Source organism: Oreochromis niloticus, linkage group LG15 (genome assembly GCF_001858045.2).
Source record: "Oreochromis niloticus isolate F11D_XX linkage group LG15, O_niloticus_UMD_NMBU, whole genome shotgun sequence".
Classification (NCBI taxonomy): Eukaryota; Metazoa; Chordata; class Actinopteri; order Cichliformes; family Cichlidae; genus Oreochromis; species Oreochromis niloticus.
The window spans coordinates 29,837,688-29,853,944 of NC_031980.2; the positions used below are offsets into that span (position 1 = coordinate 29,837,688).

General features: G+C 42.6%; 1 protein-coding gene across 4 annotated transcripts in view; it reads right to left on the reverse strand.

Moving 5' to 3' along the window:
• epha7 (eph receptor A7) overlaps positions 1-16,257 on the reverse strand; it is an 86,325-nt gene that overhangs the window by 24,420 nt on the left and 45,648 nt on the right. The gene's annotated exons all lie outside the window — the stretch shown is intronic.

Consider the following 16,257-nt stretch of genomic DNA (forward strand, 5'->3'; position numbering starts at 1 on the left):
TCAGGTGTATAGGTCTAAAACTAAGTTTCTTGTCTGTTTGATTCATCCCCAAGTGTTTTAAGTCTTTATTTGTGACATATTTCAAGTGCCTCTAACGGTGCTTATTTCTTTCTATGATATTTTGAAATGTAACACTATTTGGGACTTTCGTTTTACTTTTATGTTTAAACGCAATCAATAACAAAGAAAAGATGCAATTTGGAGAAATAAACTGGAAAATGAGCAATGATCCATGACAGTATTGCAGGTGGGATGCTGCTGTATGGCTTTCAAATATAGAGAAAACTTTTTGTTTGATGATAATACATCCATCACTCTACAGTGACAAAAATTGGAGAGGCAAAAGAAAATCACAATTGTTATTCCCTAAACTTCTGTCCAAAAACATCAGACCTAATAACTCCCATGATACACTAGTTACACCACAGAGACCGGGTGTCTTAAACGTTTAAACTCTGTGCTTTGAATATCCTCAGATATCCTTTTGAGGTAAGCTAAAAATAAATTGGAATCCCTTAATTCCCAGTGTTTATTACACAACTTTACTTGAAAGGGCCAAACAGATGTGCTACTGAAGAGTTTCTTCACTCTTATTCTACAAGTTGGTTGGACTTGTGAAATGTCAAAGGTCAGGAAAGGTCAGGAAAATGGTCACAAGCTGGATCTGATTGGCTGCCTGCAAAGGACAACACCTATAAAGAGTCACATGTGGCTAGGGTTAGGGTTAACCATAACCTTATTAATACATACACTCTACGCATTAATTCCTGTCCTAGTTACATCCATCATCAGCACCCATTTCTGTGGATCTTTTTCATCCATCGTTTGGTAGGAGGAGCTAAAATGGCTCTTTTGATGTTGAAAGTGGTCGACCCCTGTGATACTTCAACCATGTGCAAATCTCAGATTTGTCCCAAGGATAGACTGGGCCTTTCTTAATATCAGATGTTATTTACTTTCCCTCTTCTGAAAGGGATATTCTCTAAAATGCACTTTTTCTTATGCAGCTTTGTAATGGTTTTGGTTACGCAAACCAGGCTCTTGTCCTAGGGTACACACCAAAATATCAAACATGTGCATAAGTTTTGAAAATATACAGTTCTTGCTGAGAGACAAAGCATTCTTCTCTTCTGCAACTGTGAACTTGTATGAGAGCTGTGATTCTCATGCAACAGCAGTAATACTGCCTGATCTACAAAGTTAGCTTAAAGCATGATGAGCTACTTTCCCTCACAGCTTCTTCTCCCTCCAGTATGTGATGTGAGCTCAGGCACTAGCTCTGCCCCATTTAGCCCTGTTGGCCTGTGGATGTATTAGCATTCGCTCAGGTCAAGCCCACCTCCTCCTTTACCCCTTCATGGGTGACAGAGAGCTGGGGCCTTATGTTTCCCGAGAGATCATGAGATCAGTGAATAGTATTAGCAAATGTGATGTTCCATGGGCTAAAGGTAATCATTCCACCAGGGTGATTTTCTGAATGATAAAAGAAGTCATTCTGCATTTCTCAGGGATATGAATCCAGACCACAGTTGAACGTTAATTCTAAAGGAAAAAAAATGTTCCTCGGGCTCTCTCTGCCTCCCCCGCGAATCAGTCAGGCGGCACTGTGTGACAGCCATTAATGACTGACTTGATATCATGGAGACTCAAACCAGCCAGCCACTCTCACACTTTTAGCCTACCTGTGGTGCTTAGCACAGTGGAAAATTGTATAATTGTCATGCCAGTCTTAAAGAGACCGTTTTGAAAAGCATTTGTGCATTTATTTTGCAATATTAGAAAATGTGTTAGTGACCCTGAACACCTTCTGTGAAGCTAACTGATCCAGAAGCCAGTCACCACCATGCTCTGAATTTGAATGATCTTATGAATACATTAGACAGTGCATTTCTAATATCCTCTTCTTTCATTCCACTAGCTAACTTTGAATCTGATGCAAAGAACAGAGTGGAGGTAGTTCATTACATAAGCGTCTTTATCTGCCTCTATGCTTGCCTCATGGACCATAGCAATCCTAAAAACTCATATATTAATTACTGCCATTTTCAAGATGTGCTTGTGTATCTTAACGCCTACGGCACCATCTGTGTTGAAATGCAAGAGATTGTTGGTGTTTAACAGTGTTTAAAAGTTTCCAGCAGGTTTTTCTTTTTTTTGAACTGGATATTCTAATGTTGTCTGTAGGGAAAAAGTCTTTTCCTGATTCCACAGAAGACTTTTTTTTTTTTTTAACTTTGTGCACCAACTAATGCTAAATAAAAGCATTTACACATGGGTAAACTTATTTTTTCATCCTTGAAATCTTAGGAATATATGTGACATATACTTTAAAGTACAGTTCAGCTGACTCTGTTCTTCAGCATGTCAAGTGTTTCACACATTGGCAGTAACTGATGACACAATATGTGGGTCTATTCAGTCTCCCCTTTCATCACTGCAGAAACAAATATTTACAGGGCAGCCTTGGTATTACACCAAAGGCTTTTTAACACTTCATCCTCAGCAGCCTGGGAACAAATAACCAGACACAGTTTGGTTTGACACTAACGAGGTATGACATAATCAAGATTAACTCTACTTTATGTTGTGACTCCCGTAACAGAGATAAAAGCGAGTGCCGTTACACGTTAGCAGATAAGGAGAAACCAGCTTTTAAGGGCTGATGTTTGCATAATATAAGAAATATGTCGATTACTTTTTATGGATACAAATCATTAATCTGAAGTGGATTACTGCACATTTAAGATAAATGTTGGCTCTAGCTATTGCTTTACTGTGGCCAAAGTCATCACAATGCTGAGCTCAAATCACACATTTATTGAATATTGTTTGTAGGCTGTGTCAGAAAATAGTGATATATAATGTGGGGTGTGATTGGCTGGAGGGGATGCATTCTCTTTTCATCTATATGTCCCTTCCCTGAGTCGAATTCTTTTTTATCAGCAGTGGGGACAACATTGGGCTCTACTGCTAAATGATTTTTAATGCTCTTTAACTTGAAAACATCTTAAAGTTCAAAGAGTAAGCTCATCAGAAACAGCCTGTCAGTGCTAAGCTCAGCTGAAGGAATGTTATTCTGATGTTAGTATGACATTCTTATTTTTACAAACTTATAACCAAAGCCAATTTATATGGACTCTCCATCAGTCTATTCTTAATTTGGACTTTTTAGACAAATCTTAAGTATTTGATCAGTTGAGTAGTCTGACTTTTTTTCCCCTCTGTACTTAACTAACAGTCTTCAGCATAACGCTCAGTACAAACTCATAGGTCTTCATGTTATGTTATTTCATCTGTTTGCAACTAAACAAACTAAGATCAATCTGATCCCTATAAACAGTTACCTGTTTATGAATATCTGTGGGTAAGTTGTTACCAGATGTCAACATACTAGTTAGAATGAGATAGGAGCCTTTTTTTTAAAATCCAGTGGAATTCTCCTCGAAGGTCAGAGCTAAACATTTGGGTCAAGTTGTCTTCTTGGTTAAATCTGGCATCTGGCTGCACAAAAAATGCTTGCATCGATTGAGAATAGTACACGGGTCACTGAAAGAGGGCCCCACTTTCTGCCACTCTGTTTCTGCATCAGCCTTCTGCCATTTGCTTCTGGCTGTGTCCTCTCCTGGTGGACAATGTCTGCCTCTCCCTGAGAAAAGTTCACAATTTGAATTTTGCCTAATTTCAGGTGACCCCAGCTGATGACATCATCAGCTGCCCAATGTTGTAATGTTGCAACTGCCCACAGACTTGCCCTGCTATAGTACTTTCTACAGCGCCTCCATCTTACAACAAAGCTTACTGCAGACACAGTCCCTGGTGTGGCGTGGACAGCAAACGAACGAGCCAACTCTGATCCACCATAGTAGTCACTTCTCCACAGACTAACTTATCAGATCATTTTCTTGTTTCTGTTTTTTCCTACCGCTTAGCATACACAAGACCACAGATAAACCACATAGTGGTGGAGTTACTCTACAGAATGCTCTATAGATTTAGGGTAGAATAATGTGGTTTAGAGTTAGCGCCAACAATAACTTCAGAAACTCAAGTTGAATGAACGGTATGCCAAAAAAGCCCACAAAAAACAAATGAAATCATCAGCATCTAAATCGAATCACACTGCTGATCAACTTATTGATGTTTAAAGGTTAAATGGTAACTGGAATCTTTTATTCCATCTCATTATCCTAATTTCGGTTCCCTGTCATCTGGATCATCTGGATTTTGGTCTGACATAATTAAAGTTGGAGCATGGTTACTCATCAATGACTAACCATAATATTTCAGGAACATGTTGATGGTCCAATCATTCCTATTCACCGCAGATGGTAAGGTGTAAAAATGTACCCTTCAACTGGATGCGTTTGAAAGCACTTTTAAAGAGTTTGACAGAGGACAGAGTGTTCGCTGCATAACAATGCTGGCTGAGGTAGGGACACCTTTTAGTGACCATGCTGGGAGGTCAAAGGATGCTCTGTTTGAAAGCAGTTAGTTTGGCCTGATGTAAAAGAAACCTAGGCTCTGACAGCTCTGACAGAGAGGGATTATTAACAATGGGAACATTATTAATACATATCAGATGAATTCACTGCTGACAGCCCAAGTAACCATCATGATATTGACCTGCACAATTATTTCCCAGTTCAAGGAGCCACTATCATATTCACAGCTTTTTTTTTTCTTAAAAGTAACAGACAGAGCTGATATGAAATGATGTTGGATGCGTTTGACCATAAAGTGAGCACTTTTGTTTTAAATGAGAAGTTATTCACTTAATAGAATCCCTCCTTGAATTCTCTCTGCACTCAGGCATTTTTCTTTCCTTCTTTTTTTTTTTTTAAGTGTGTGAGTCACTGAGTGCATCACACACCCCTAACAGCTTAAGTATAGCCCTATGTGCTGCTGTGAAGCCAAGAATCGGAATTGCAGTGGAAGGTCAGTGGGGGAAATTGCATTCATGCTACACTGACATGCACACACAAGGCACACTGTGCATGATTACCCCTCCAGTGCCTCCTGACAGGGAGTTCATTTTTACCCACAGTGGAGTTTCATGCTGTTCACTCTCATATAATATCAAAATGCCATTCAGTAGTGTAACAGATGCAGAAATCACTGGTCAGCTTTGTTACATAATTGTTAAACCAGCAGGGACCCCGCTTATTGAAGAAGCACTCAGCTTCCCTGTGTCAGTGTCCAAATTAGGGAGCAAGGCTGGCAGCCTATCATCAGCAGCTCACAGCACTTGATGATTTCTTCAAGTCAGCTAGAATCCGGTTTGCAAGACCCATATTTATTTTTGCTCATGCAAGGCAAAAATAGTGTCATTTTCACTCCATCGTGTGGCATCTGGAATTTGCATGAGCGTACATCTGCAATGGTGAAGTGGCAAACTTAGCCACATGGTGTGATCCTTTCACAAGCCCACATACACACTGGCATGATGTTAAATCATAGTGTAAATAAGACTAGATATGATCATTGTTTTAAAAGATTATTTTGCATTATAGCCAGAAACCAACCAATATTTAAGTCTAAAAAACCTTAGCTACTAATAATGAGACTATTATTTAATATGATGCCTGAGCCTGTTAATATCTTAACTTTATTACAGCTAAAAAATGACAAGTCAATACATAATGCAGTTGGCACTGTTCACAACATCTTCATATGTATATAACGCAAACAGCTAACTATAAACAGAACATCAAACTCTCGTAAAGATGACAGGTTTTGATTGTCAAAGTGTAAATAGCCTCAGCTTGTTTCCGGTGTTTACATGAGGGTCAAGAAAACTTCAAACGGTACTTCGAGTGGCAGTGGCAGAAAATAAAGTTCAAAGTGAAAAACAAACCAGTGAGTCAGAAACCTCTCCTCTCGTGCCTCATAGCTGTAATCTCACTGGACTAATTCAGATTCAAAGGCTGAGGCCAAATTCTCAGGGACACATATGACCAGATATAGCAAAGCCAAAGCAATCCTCTCTGCAACTACAAGTGTGCATTTCTTTTCTTTTTTTCCCATAAGTTCCCATATAAAATATAAGCAGTGAAGCAGATATGATCGCAGGCAATCAAATCAAGACTTGTTTTAATAATGCCAGGTGTGAACAGTAATTTCCTCCTCTGCCTCACAGAAATCAGGTCATGTTTAGAAAGCCATAACGATTAGCTGGAAAGAAAGAAAACGGCAGTGTGACTCAGAGAACATTGACATGGAACATAAACTAAATGTGTACTGCAGCTTGATTGTGCCAAAACCACGTATTTACCACAAGCATAAAACTGTGCTGCTTGATTTCAAATCCTTAGCCACTCACATGTTTGTTGACTTATTTTGGCAATTGCAATTATCGTGACATTACACAGCAGGCTCGCATGTGTGTGCTGGATGTAATGCGACGTAACGTGAGGTGGCGAGGAGTGTTAGGATGCAAACGAACACTGAGAGATGCAGGCTTGTTTCTCGGAGGACGCTGGAAAGACACGACACGGTCAAAAGCAGAAGGAAACACTCAGAGTTTTGTTTCCATCTGAAACCACTTAATCAGTACAAATCCCCAGGAACTGCCTGGCTGCGTGATGTAGAGTCTGATATTCTCATTCTTAATTGTTGAATTTCCTGAGATCAGCAGAATTCATTGCCCAGACAGCCTGATGAAGTCATGAAAATATGCCACGCTTGTCCAAATCCCTTTTCGCTGGTAAGCTGTGTTATAATGATGCTATCTAACTCCAGCCCAGTACATGGACTGTCAGTGACAATATACGGTAAAACAAACAGGCACAGGCCAGATGAGAAATGAAAGCACTGGTACTCGTTATAATGTACAAGCTTGGCTTTGCTTTTCTGCTGCCTCGCTGACCTTTCTGCTACAAGCGGCTGGAAGGCATGTCTTTTCAAATACATGACCAGGCTAAACAGAGATCCACGTTAGCATACACAGTATTTTTATCATTTATCTTAATGAAACAAAGGCTGCTGAGGGAAAAAAGACAGCGTGGTGAATCTGGATGCTTATAGGAGCTGCTAAGCAGCCAAACGGCCTTCCACCTCTTTGCCTTGCTTAAATGTCAAAGCACAGCCTGAGGGCCCTGTGCTCCAATCTGAAAGCCTGATTGGACATCTGAGCTCCACAGGAATTGATAAGTGAGATAAATTACCCAAAAAAATGGTGCTGTAGACTGATGGCACTCACCGGGTCAGAATCCTGAGGCTGTGCTATTATTTTGAGGTTGCAACCCCTATAGTCACACTTATCAGTGGTTTCACACAGAGGCAGCTGCTCCTAACGCTGCTTTCATTTCCTTATCATCTGCAAATAAACCAAATGTTTGGCATCCAGAATGAGAAATATTAAAATTTCAAATTAGACCCACAGCTGCTGTTTTGCAAAATGGGGGGGGGGGGCATATGATTGCTTAGGGCTGGCATCATAAACATCCATCTATTATAGAAATACATCTGTCATTAGGAAAATGATCATATTAATCAGTGCTCATGTGCTCTTTAATCACAGTCTTGGACAGGCACCATCCGAGGGAAATCACATCCAAGGCCCCTCCAGCCACCTCTGTAATTTTTATATGGCGCTCTCTCGCCCTACACACTGCTGATTGCCAGTGGAGCTAGTCCAGGTCTGCAGTTCCCCAAGACACCACACAGTTAAATTAGCATGCAGTGCAATAGAAGTGAAAATAATCCTGCTCCCCTGTTAAGGACAGCGATGTAGGGTGTATGTGTGCTTCCCTGGTGCCCTCGTTGGGTTCCCAAGAACCTTAAGTTCAGTACTCCACGAGATGAAGTGACAGATGCATATTTTATGTCTGGGTATTTCAGCACTGGGCTTCTGTTCGGATATTTCTTTTTGCAAGAGTACAGAAAACAATGTGCCACACAGCAAGTGGAACAAATCTACATGAGTGCTAATGCATGTCATTCAAAGGGGATCACCTTCATCGTGAGAAAAAAAAAAACAACCAGGACAAATAGAAAAAAATAGGCAAATTCTAAATTCTTCAACTCCACCAACCCCTCAGCTCAAGCTCTGCAATCAAGCCTATACAAATGTCTCATATTTTCTTTGAATATCTCAATGATACCAAATATTCCAGTGTGAATGTAAAGGGAATGTGTCTACACATTTCTATTTAATTGAATGTTTTGTGTTGTCAACCAAGTAACTATGACACATCTAGCTTTGAGACTTATCTTTCTAAATTATTAAGTGTTGTTCAGTAAACATAAAATATTGATGGTTTTAGTTTATATTTTCAGGCTTTTTGCTCTTAATTTAAAAGGCAGGAGCATGACAGGCACCAAGTCCTCATCTGGGATCAGCTGCTCAGCCCACACTGTCCCAAACGTGACTATGCGCACCCCTCCCAAAAATCTAACCACTGGTTCCAGCTTTGAAAAAGATGAAACTGCCATTGCTCACCCAATCCACATAGCAGAGAGAGAGAGAGACAAAGCAATACGAGGAGAAACGGCCATGCAAAGCCAAGCTGGACTGCCCATAGATGTTTTGTTAAAGAAAGTGTTAAAGGGTATCAAAGTACAGCAACTGCCAAGTTGCCAATGATGGAGTGAAGTGAAGCACGACGATCACTGCTGTTGTCAGGTCTTGCTGATAAGCTAAGGTTTGTATTGCAAGGACAGAAAATAATACTAGTAGTAGTAATAATAATAGTAAATGGTTGAATATTTCAGTACAGATTGGAAAAACACAAAAATAGATCTTTAGGTTCTTAAAACAACACAAACTATGTAAAAGCTGCAGAGCTCTGCAGCTTGTTCTTCAGTTCCTTTTTCATGTGAAGGTGAAAATAGGGCTTAGATTATTCAATAGATACTGATGTATACATATATGATCAATATGTTGGAAATGATCTGAATTTCTGGTTCTTATCTATATATGACCCCCAGTTCTACAAGCTGTTCCTTCTCGTTTTCGTGCCCCACCCTCCCTCCCTTTTTGCAATTCTTACACTTCTTCCCTTTTCATTAGTACATGGGGATCTGCCAGGCTGGCGCCAATCCCCTCCAAGGCCTTCCCCAAACCGCAGCTCAATTCATGCTTAAGGCGTTCGCCTTTATCTGTCAAACCTAAAACGAGGACGTGAGCCCAGCTAGTGAGTATACATATACATATTGATCCATATATGCAACCCTCCAAAGTATGTATTCCATTTCACACACTGTGCTCACAAGGATGTGGAATATATTTGAATTAGCCAGTCAATGTGTAGCAGAATTATTGAAAAGCCTTAAGGGTAAATAAGAGTAAATCCTAAATGATAACAAATTAATAGAAACTGACATTTCTAATGATGCAGTGACTCCTGATGCCCGTGTCACTGACGTCTCTATTTTAGAACTACCTTGTGTCTGAAGTTATTACTGCATAGGTGCCACATTTAATATGCCAGTATGTGCATTTAATATGAATTTTTTTATGTTAATGTAATCCAATCTACATCTGCCATGTCTGTGTAGCGCCATCTAAATCTGTGTGAGCAACCAGACACTGGATGCTGGCAACAACCTTACGTGGAAAATACAGAACTCATTTGCCTGCACACGCAGTTTCAGTCAAGCAAGTGCATCTGAAGGAAACCGAGTGGTGCAAAGCCTGCGTAAATGCACCTGGTGATAAAGGGATAAGACTGGAACACCCAACCGAGTCAGCGGCAGCCCTGTAATCAAGGGGACGGCCTGATGCTGGCAGCTACGCTCGTGATGAGTAACCCCCGGGCCAGACACTCTACACAGGCCTCCAGCCAGACAGCATGTGGGAGAAAGAAAAAAATAAGATTGCACAAAAGCCTACTTAGCAGTTGACTACAGTTTTAGGGACTGGCTTTTTGTGTCTGTCATCGGGATGAGCTGTTCTATCACTCAACTGTCTGCTATGAGCTCACTTGATGTCTTCTTTATGCTCAGACAAAAAGCAAATGACAGGATGTTAAGGGAACCAGACGGCAGCGCACAAATGCTTATGGCTGGGCGTGTCACTTTGTGCTCAACAAAAACGCATGCCAAGTATATTTGTCCAGAAAGAGTCATTTCTGAACCGATTGCTCATATGCAACAGCGCACAGAACGAGCTGATCTTTTCAATGGCTGACCTCCTGAGCAACTTTTCTTTTACATTTTATGTTAGCTTATGGAAACGGCTAACTGATTATGATTGATGACTTCTAAGAACAGAGACAGACACTATATGTGGGTGTGTTTTCATGCTTTTAAAACAATTTCAAAGTTTGTTTTAATCAAATTTATAACTATGATTTATTATCAAGTGTCATGCTAAAGCCGTTTGTGGTACTAAAAGGTTGCAGAGTCTAAGAAGAGCTGAATATTCCCAGACTGCCCTCTACCCTGAACATTTGAACAGCTTTCAACCAAAACTGTGCTGAGTGATCGGCTGCTTGTGGAAACAAAGCCAGCTCTCAGGTTGCCCAGCTGAACTGGGCACAGATCTGCCCCCAGCTTCTCTGTCTTTGGCTTTCAAAGGCATGGACACTGTCCTTTGTCCCATCTACATCAGCCTTATGTGCAGTAGAGACTGCTTATGCAAAAGGGCCCCAGGTATTTTGAAAAATTGCAAACCATACTATATCAAAGTCCTTACAGGCAAATTTTGTGATTCTGTAGTCCTTTTGATGAGACCATGCACCTTTGTAAAAACCGAGAAAGACCCTAACCCAAAGACCCTAACCTTAAACCCATGTATAACCAGTCAAGTGTGTTTTAAAGATGTGTTTTATTTGTGTTCTTTGCCAATAATAAAATTTAAAAAGCTTTTTTAATCCCATAGGATTATTGTTGCTACATATGAGCAATGTTTCACAACACTAACAAGCTTGCATTAAGTAGCTGCATATCGCGCTTGCTGTGACAGATCAACATCACGACCTTGGGGTGGGAGGGAAAACTGTAGAGACTTCACGCTTATTAGAGCAGCACAACTGATCAAATTTTAATCGCAATCATGATTTTGGCTTCTCATAATAAACGAACACGATCAACCAATACTGAAAACGTGTGCTTCGCCAATTGAATGAAAAGCAAAACTAAATGAAGCACTCCCTAAATCACTGCCTTGCATCCCTCAGGGTGAAGTTTAGTTGACTTAGTCTGAACCACACAAAGCTTACTTTTATGAATTGTCCACCATCAATTCAGACATCCATAAATGTAATCCTGTACAGTGTGCCAACATAACGATCAAGCTCACAAAGACTTCACCAACGAAAATGCATTCCTGTCGTCCAAAGATATATGTCTGATAACGACAGTGAGCAGAAGTGGGAAGTATCAAAGTCCAAATAATTTGTTACTGTACCTAAGTGGAATTTTCAGCTATCTGTACTTGAGTATGTACTAGTGCTGTCAGCGTTAATCTCGGTAAAATGACGTTAACACCATAACCGCATTAACACGGCAAATCTCCGTTAGCGAGTTAACGCGGATAGCCTGTGCGAGGGGCTGCACGGCGCTAACGCATTAATGAGCTAACTGCACTAATGTGTTGACGACGTGCAGCCTAGCACTAAATTATTTTTCTGACAACGATTTTTCTAACAAATAATTATACTTTCTACTCCTTACATTTTCAAAACAGGTTTGTTACTTTTGGTATATATATATATATATATATATATATAAAAAAAAACACCCAGCACGCCCCTGCGGGCGGTTTATCCTTCAAGCTCGGGTCCTCTACCAGAGGCCTGGGAGCTTGAGGGTCCTGCGCAGTATCTTAGCTGTTCCCAGGACTGCGCTCTTCTGGACAGAGATCTCCGATGTTGTTCCCGGGATCTGCTGGAGCCACTCCCCTAGCTTGGGAGTCACCGCACCCAGTGCTCCGATTACCACGGGGACCACCGTTACCTTCACCCTCCACATCCTCTCGAGCTCTTCTCTGAGCCCTTGGTATTTCTCCAGCTTCTCGTGTTCCTTCTTCCTGATATTACTGTCATTCGGAACCGCTACATCGATCACTACGGCCGTCTTCTTCTGTTTGTCTACCACCACTATGTCCGGTTGGTTAGCCACCACCATTTTGTCCGTCTGCATCTGGAAGTCCCACAGGATCTTAGCTCGGTCATTCTCCATCACCCTTGGGGGCATCTCCCATTTTGACCTCGGGACTTCCAGGTTATACTCGGCACAGATGTTCCTGTACACTATGCCGGCCACTTGGTTATGGCGTTCCATGTATGCCTTGCCTGCTAGCATCTTGCACCCTGCTGTTATGTGCTGGATTGTCTCTGGGGCATCTTTACACAGCCTGCACCTGGGGTCTTGCCTGGTGTGATAGACCCCAGCCTCTATGGATCTTGTACTCAGAGCTTGTTCTTGTGCTGCCATGATTAGTGCCTCTGTGCTGTCTTTCAGTCCAGCTTTGTCCAGCCACTGGTAGGATTTCTGGATATCAGCCACCTCCTCTATCTGCCGGTGGTACATACCGTGCAGGGGCCTGTCCTTCCATGATGGTTCCTCCTCTTCCTCCTCTTTCTTGGGTTTCTGCTGCCTGAGGTATTCACTGAGCACGCTGTCAGTTGGGGCCATCTTCGTGATGTATTCGTGGATGTTTCTTGTCTCATCCTGGACTGTGGTGCTGACACTCACCAGTCCCCGGCCCCCTTCCTTCCGCTTAGCGTACAACCTCAGGGTGCTGGACTTGGGGTGAAACCCTCCATGCATGGTCAGGAGCTTTCTTGTCTTTATGTCAGTGGCTTCTATCTCCTCCTCTGGCCAGCCTATTACCCCAGCAGGGTACCTGATCACGGGCAGGGCGTAGGTGTTGATGGCCCGGATCTTGTTCTTACCGTTCAGCTGACTCCTCAGGACTTGCCTGACCCTCTGCAGGTACTTGGTGGTTGCAGCTTTCCTAGCGGCCTCTTCATGGTTCCCATTCGCCTGTGGGATCCCCAGGTACTTGTAACTGTCCTCTATGTCTGCAATGTTGCCTTCTGGTAGTTCAATCCCCTCAGTTCTGACTACCTTCCCTCTCTTTGTTATCATCCGACTACACTTCTCCAGCCCGAACGACATTCCAATGTCATTGCTGTATAGCCTGGTAGTGTGTATCAGTGAATCGATGTCTCGTTCACTCTTGGCATACAGCTTGATGTCATCCATGTACAGGAGGTGGCTGACAACCGCTCCGTTTCGTAGTCGGTATCCGTAGCCAGTCTTGTTAATGATCTCACTGAGGGGGTTCAGGCCACTGCTGTTCAGCCTATGCAGAACAGCAGTGGGGACAGAGCATCTCCTTGGTAGATCCCGCACTTGATGGTGACTTGTGCTATGGGCTTGGAGTTGGCCTCTAGTGTTGTACGCCACATCCCCATTGAGTTCCTGATGAAGGCTCTTAGGGTCCTGTTGATCTTGTACAGTTCTAGGCATTCCAGTATCCAGCTGTGGGGCATTGAGTCATAGGCCTTCTTGTAATCAATCCAGGCTGTGCACAGGTTGGTCAGTCTGGTCTTGCAGTCTCGGCTGACTGTTCTGTCTACCAGTAGCTGGTGTTTTGCGCCCCTGGTATTCTTGCCAATCCCTTTCTGTGCCCCGCTCATGTATTGACCCATGTGCCTGTTCATCTTAGCCGATATGATGCCTGACAGGAGCTTCCATGTAGTACTGAGGCAGGTTATTGGTCGGTAGTTGGATGGGACCGGTCCCTTCTTGGGGTCCTTGGGGATCAGGACCGTCCGACCTTCGGTTAGCCATTCCGGGTGTCTCTCGTTAACTAGCAGCTGGTTCATTTGTGCTGCCAGACGCTCGTGGAGTGCAGTCAGCTTCTTCAGCCAGTAGGCGTGAACCATGTCGGGCCCTGGTGCTGTCCAATTCTTCATACTGGAGACCCTTTCTTGGATGTCTGCCACTGTGATGGTTACTGGACCCTGTTCAGGGAGGTCGCTATGGTCTGCCCTCAGATCCACTAGCCACTGAGTATTGCCGTTATGGGTTGCGTCCTTCTCCCATATGCTCTTCCAGTATTGCTCCGTCTCCAGCCTTGGTGGTGCTGTTCTGTTATTGTTCCCTGGTTTATTCTCCTGCCTTCTATCTCTCTGGTGTACCTCCTCAAGCGGGTGGCCAAGGCTGTGAGTCTTTGCTTGGCAGTTTCCAAGGCCTCAGGTATGGACAGCTTGCTGTATTTCTTATGCACCTTCTTTGTCGCGCCTTTCTGCAACTCCGTTAGTTGGCTAACCTCCCTCCGTGCTACTTTGATCTTGCCCTCTAGCCTCCTTCTCCATGGAAGGGTACTGCCCCTTGTGGCTGTTCAACTTGTAGCCAAGCATCTCACTGATCACTGCTGCCGTAGTGTAGATCAGCTTGTTGTAGGTTGTAGGTATCATCCGTAGTGCTGCATTAACATCATTTAGCAGACCTTCTGAGGGTACTTCACGTAATCTTGGTAACCGGCTAGGAGGGGTCCAGGTTTCAAGCTTGGCCACGATCCTATCTTTCAGGTCAGTTCCTCTCGCACTCAACGATCCTTCTCCTATCGCACTTGGGGCTATGTACCCAATCTCGGGTGGGGGTGATGATATCTCCCCCCTGACCTGGCGTCCTGACTCCTCCTTGCCGTAGCATTTATGTTGTACCTCGTCAATCTCTAGCTGTGAGAGCAGTCCCTTCTTTCGAATGTTGGAACACTGAGCTACTAGTTGTTTCGCCGTCATTGTGGATGTTGGGTATCGAAGAATCCATAGGTCCCTCATCCTATTCATGTAACCCCTTCCGCCAGGGTTACTTGCGTAGTAGCATTCCAACAACGCCCTGTTTTCGTCTCTTGCCCACCGATGCCTTCTTGTTCCAGTAGCCCACTTGTCGTCAGGGTGCCCTGGTTCCTCAACACCTGACGCGGACCTTGTTGATCCGGGCGACGTCCGAGCCGGCATGCCTTCATATTTATCTGTCTCGCTCATGTCTGCGGTAGGCTCACTTAGCATAGGGGGTCTAGCCTTAGGACCCTTACTGGATACAGACGCCCCAGGCAGGAATCGAACTTGCGATCTTCTGCTCCAAAGGCGTGTAGTCTAACCACTACGCTATCCAGCTGCTATATATATATATATATATATATATATTACATGAAATTACAAACTAGCAATGAGACTGTAAACAAAAAAAGCAAACTGTTTACTTAGAAAAATTTCATGTTTCAAGTCAAGTTTCATAAATATGAAAGTCATGTCCAACTCTAATACAGTCTATGGTCAGTGAATCTGGGGTTAAGGGGGGACATATTAGAAGAAAAAATTCCATTTCCCCATTTATTTCTTTTCAGGACACTTCAATTGGCTTGTCTCTAGAAAATTTGTGTTCCGGTAGTTCCATGGCTTATTTTCTTATTCAAACAGAATACAATGGTCTAGTGTGCATATTAACAAATAAGTGTTTCGCTATTCCGCAATAGAATAGGAAGTGGATGCCAGTCTCCCCAGCCACAAAAGAATACAGGAATCTTTCAGTCACTTTTCAGTCGCGGTCATGACGCTTACGTTGTCTTGACTCTTTCTTTCCACCTGTGCACAAAACCTGCAGCTGACAACAAAAAAGTTCTCACAAGCTCTCAGTAAGCTGTCAAAAAGTCTGGGAAGTGAAGGGAACTACTCTGAGCCATGTCCAAAAAAACAAAAAGTGGTAAATATTTTCTAATGTCAAAATTTAGAAATCTGTTTTGTTTTTTTCAGTCATTATCTGTTTAATGATATGGTTTCAGCAGATTAAAACTCTTGTGCAAGGAAGTATGAGTGAGTATTGTGTGAGCAAAGCTCCATTCTTCAACAGCCTGAGCCCTGGCTTCCCATCATTTTAATGATGTCATTATTGCAAGATAATTAGCCTTGAAAATGTATCTTGGGAAACAATCTCATAGTTTGTACTTTCTCCTTCAAGCAAAGTCTCCCTGTTTGCTGCCAACTGTATATTGGACTTGATAATGACTCTCTTCTTCTTTGGATGGTTACAGAAATTTAATTCACAATTTCCACCACGATTTCTCAGTGAGGGTAATACAAATAACAGACACTCTAATGGGATGTCAGAGATCATCAGTGAAGCTGGGGAGAAAATAACAGTGATATTGAAAAGGACTTCAAAACACTACGATGAGCTAAGCAACATAATGCTCCCAGTGCACTCAAGGTGGTACCTCATGGCATTAAGCAATCCAGCGAGGTAGTTTTTCCAACAGCTCTATTAGCTGTATAATGTTTTCTCAATTTGGCTGTTCCG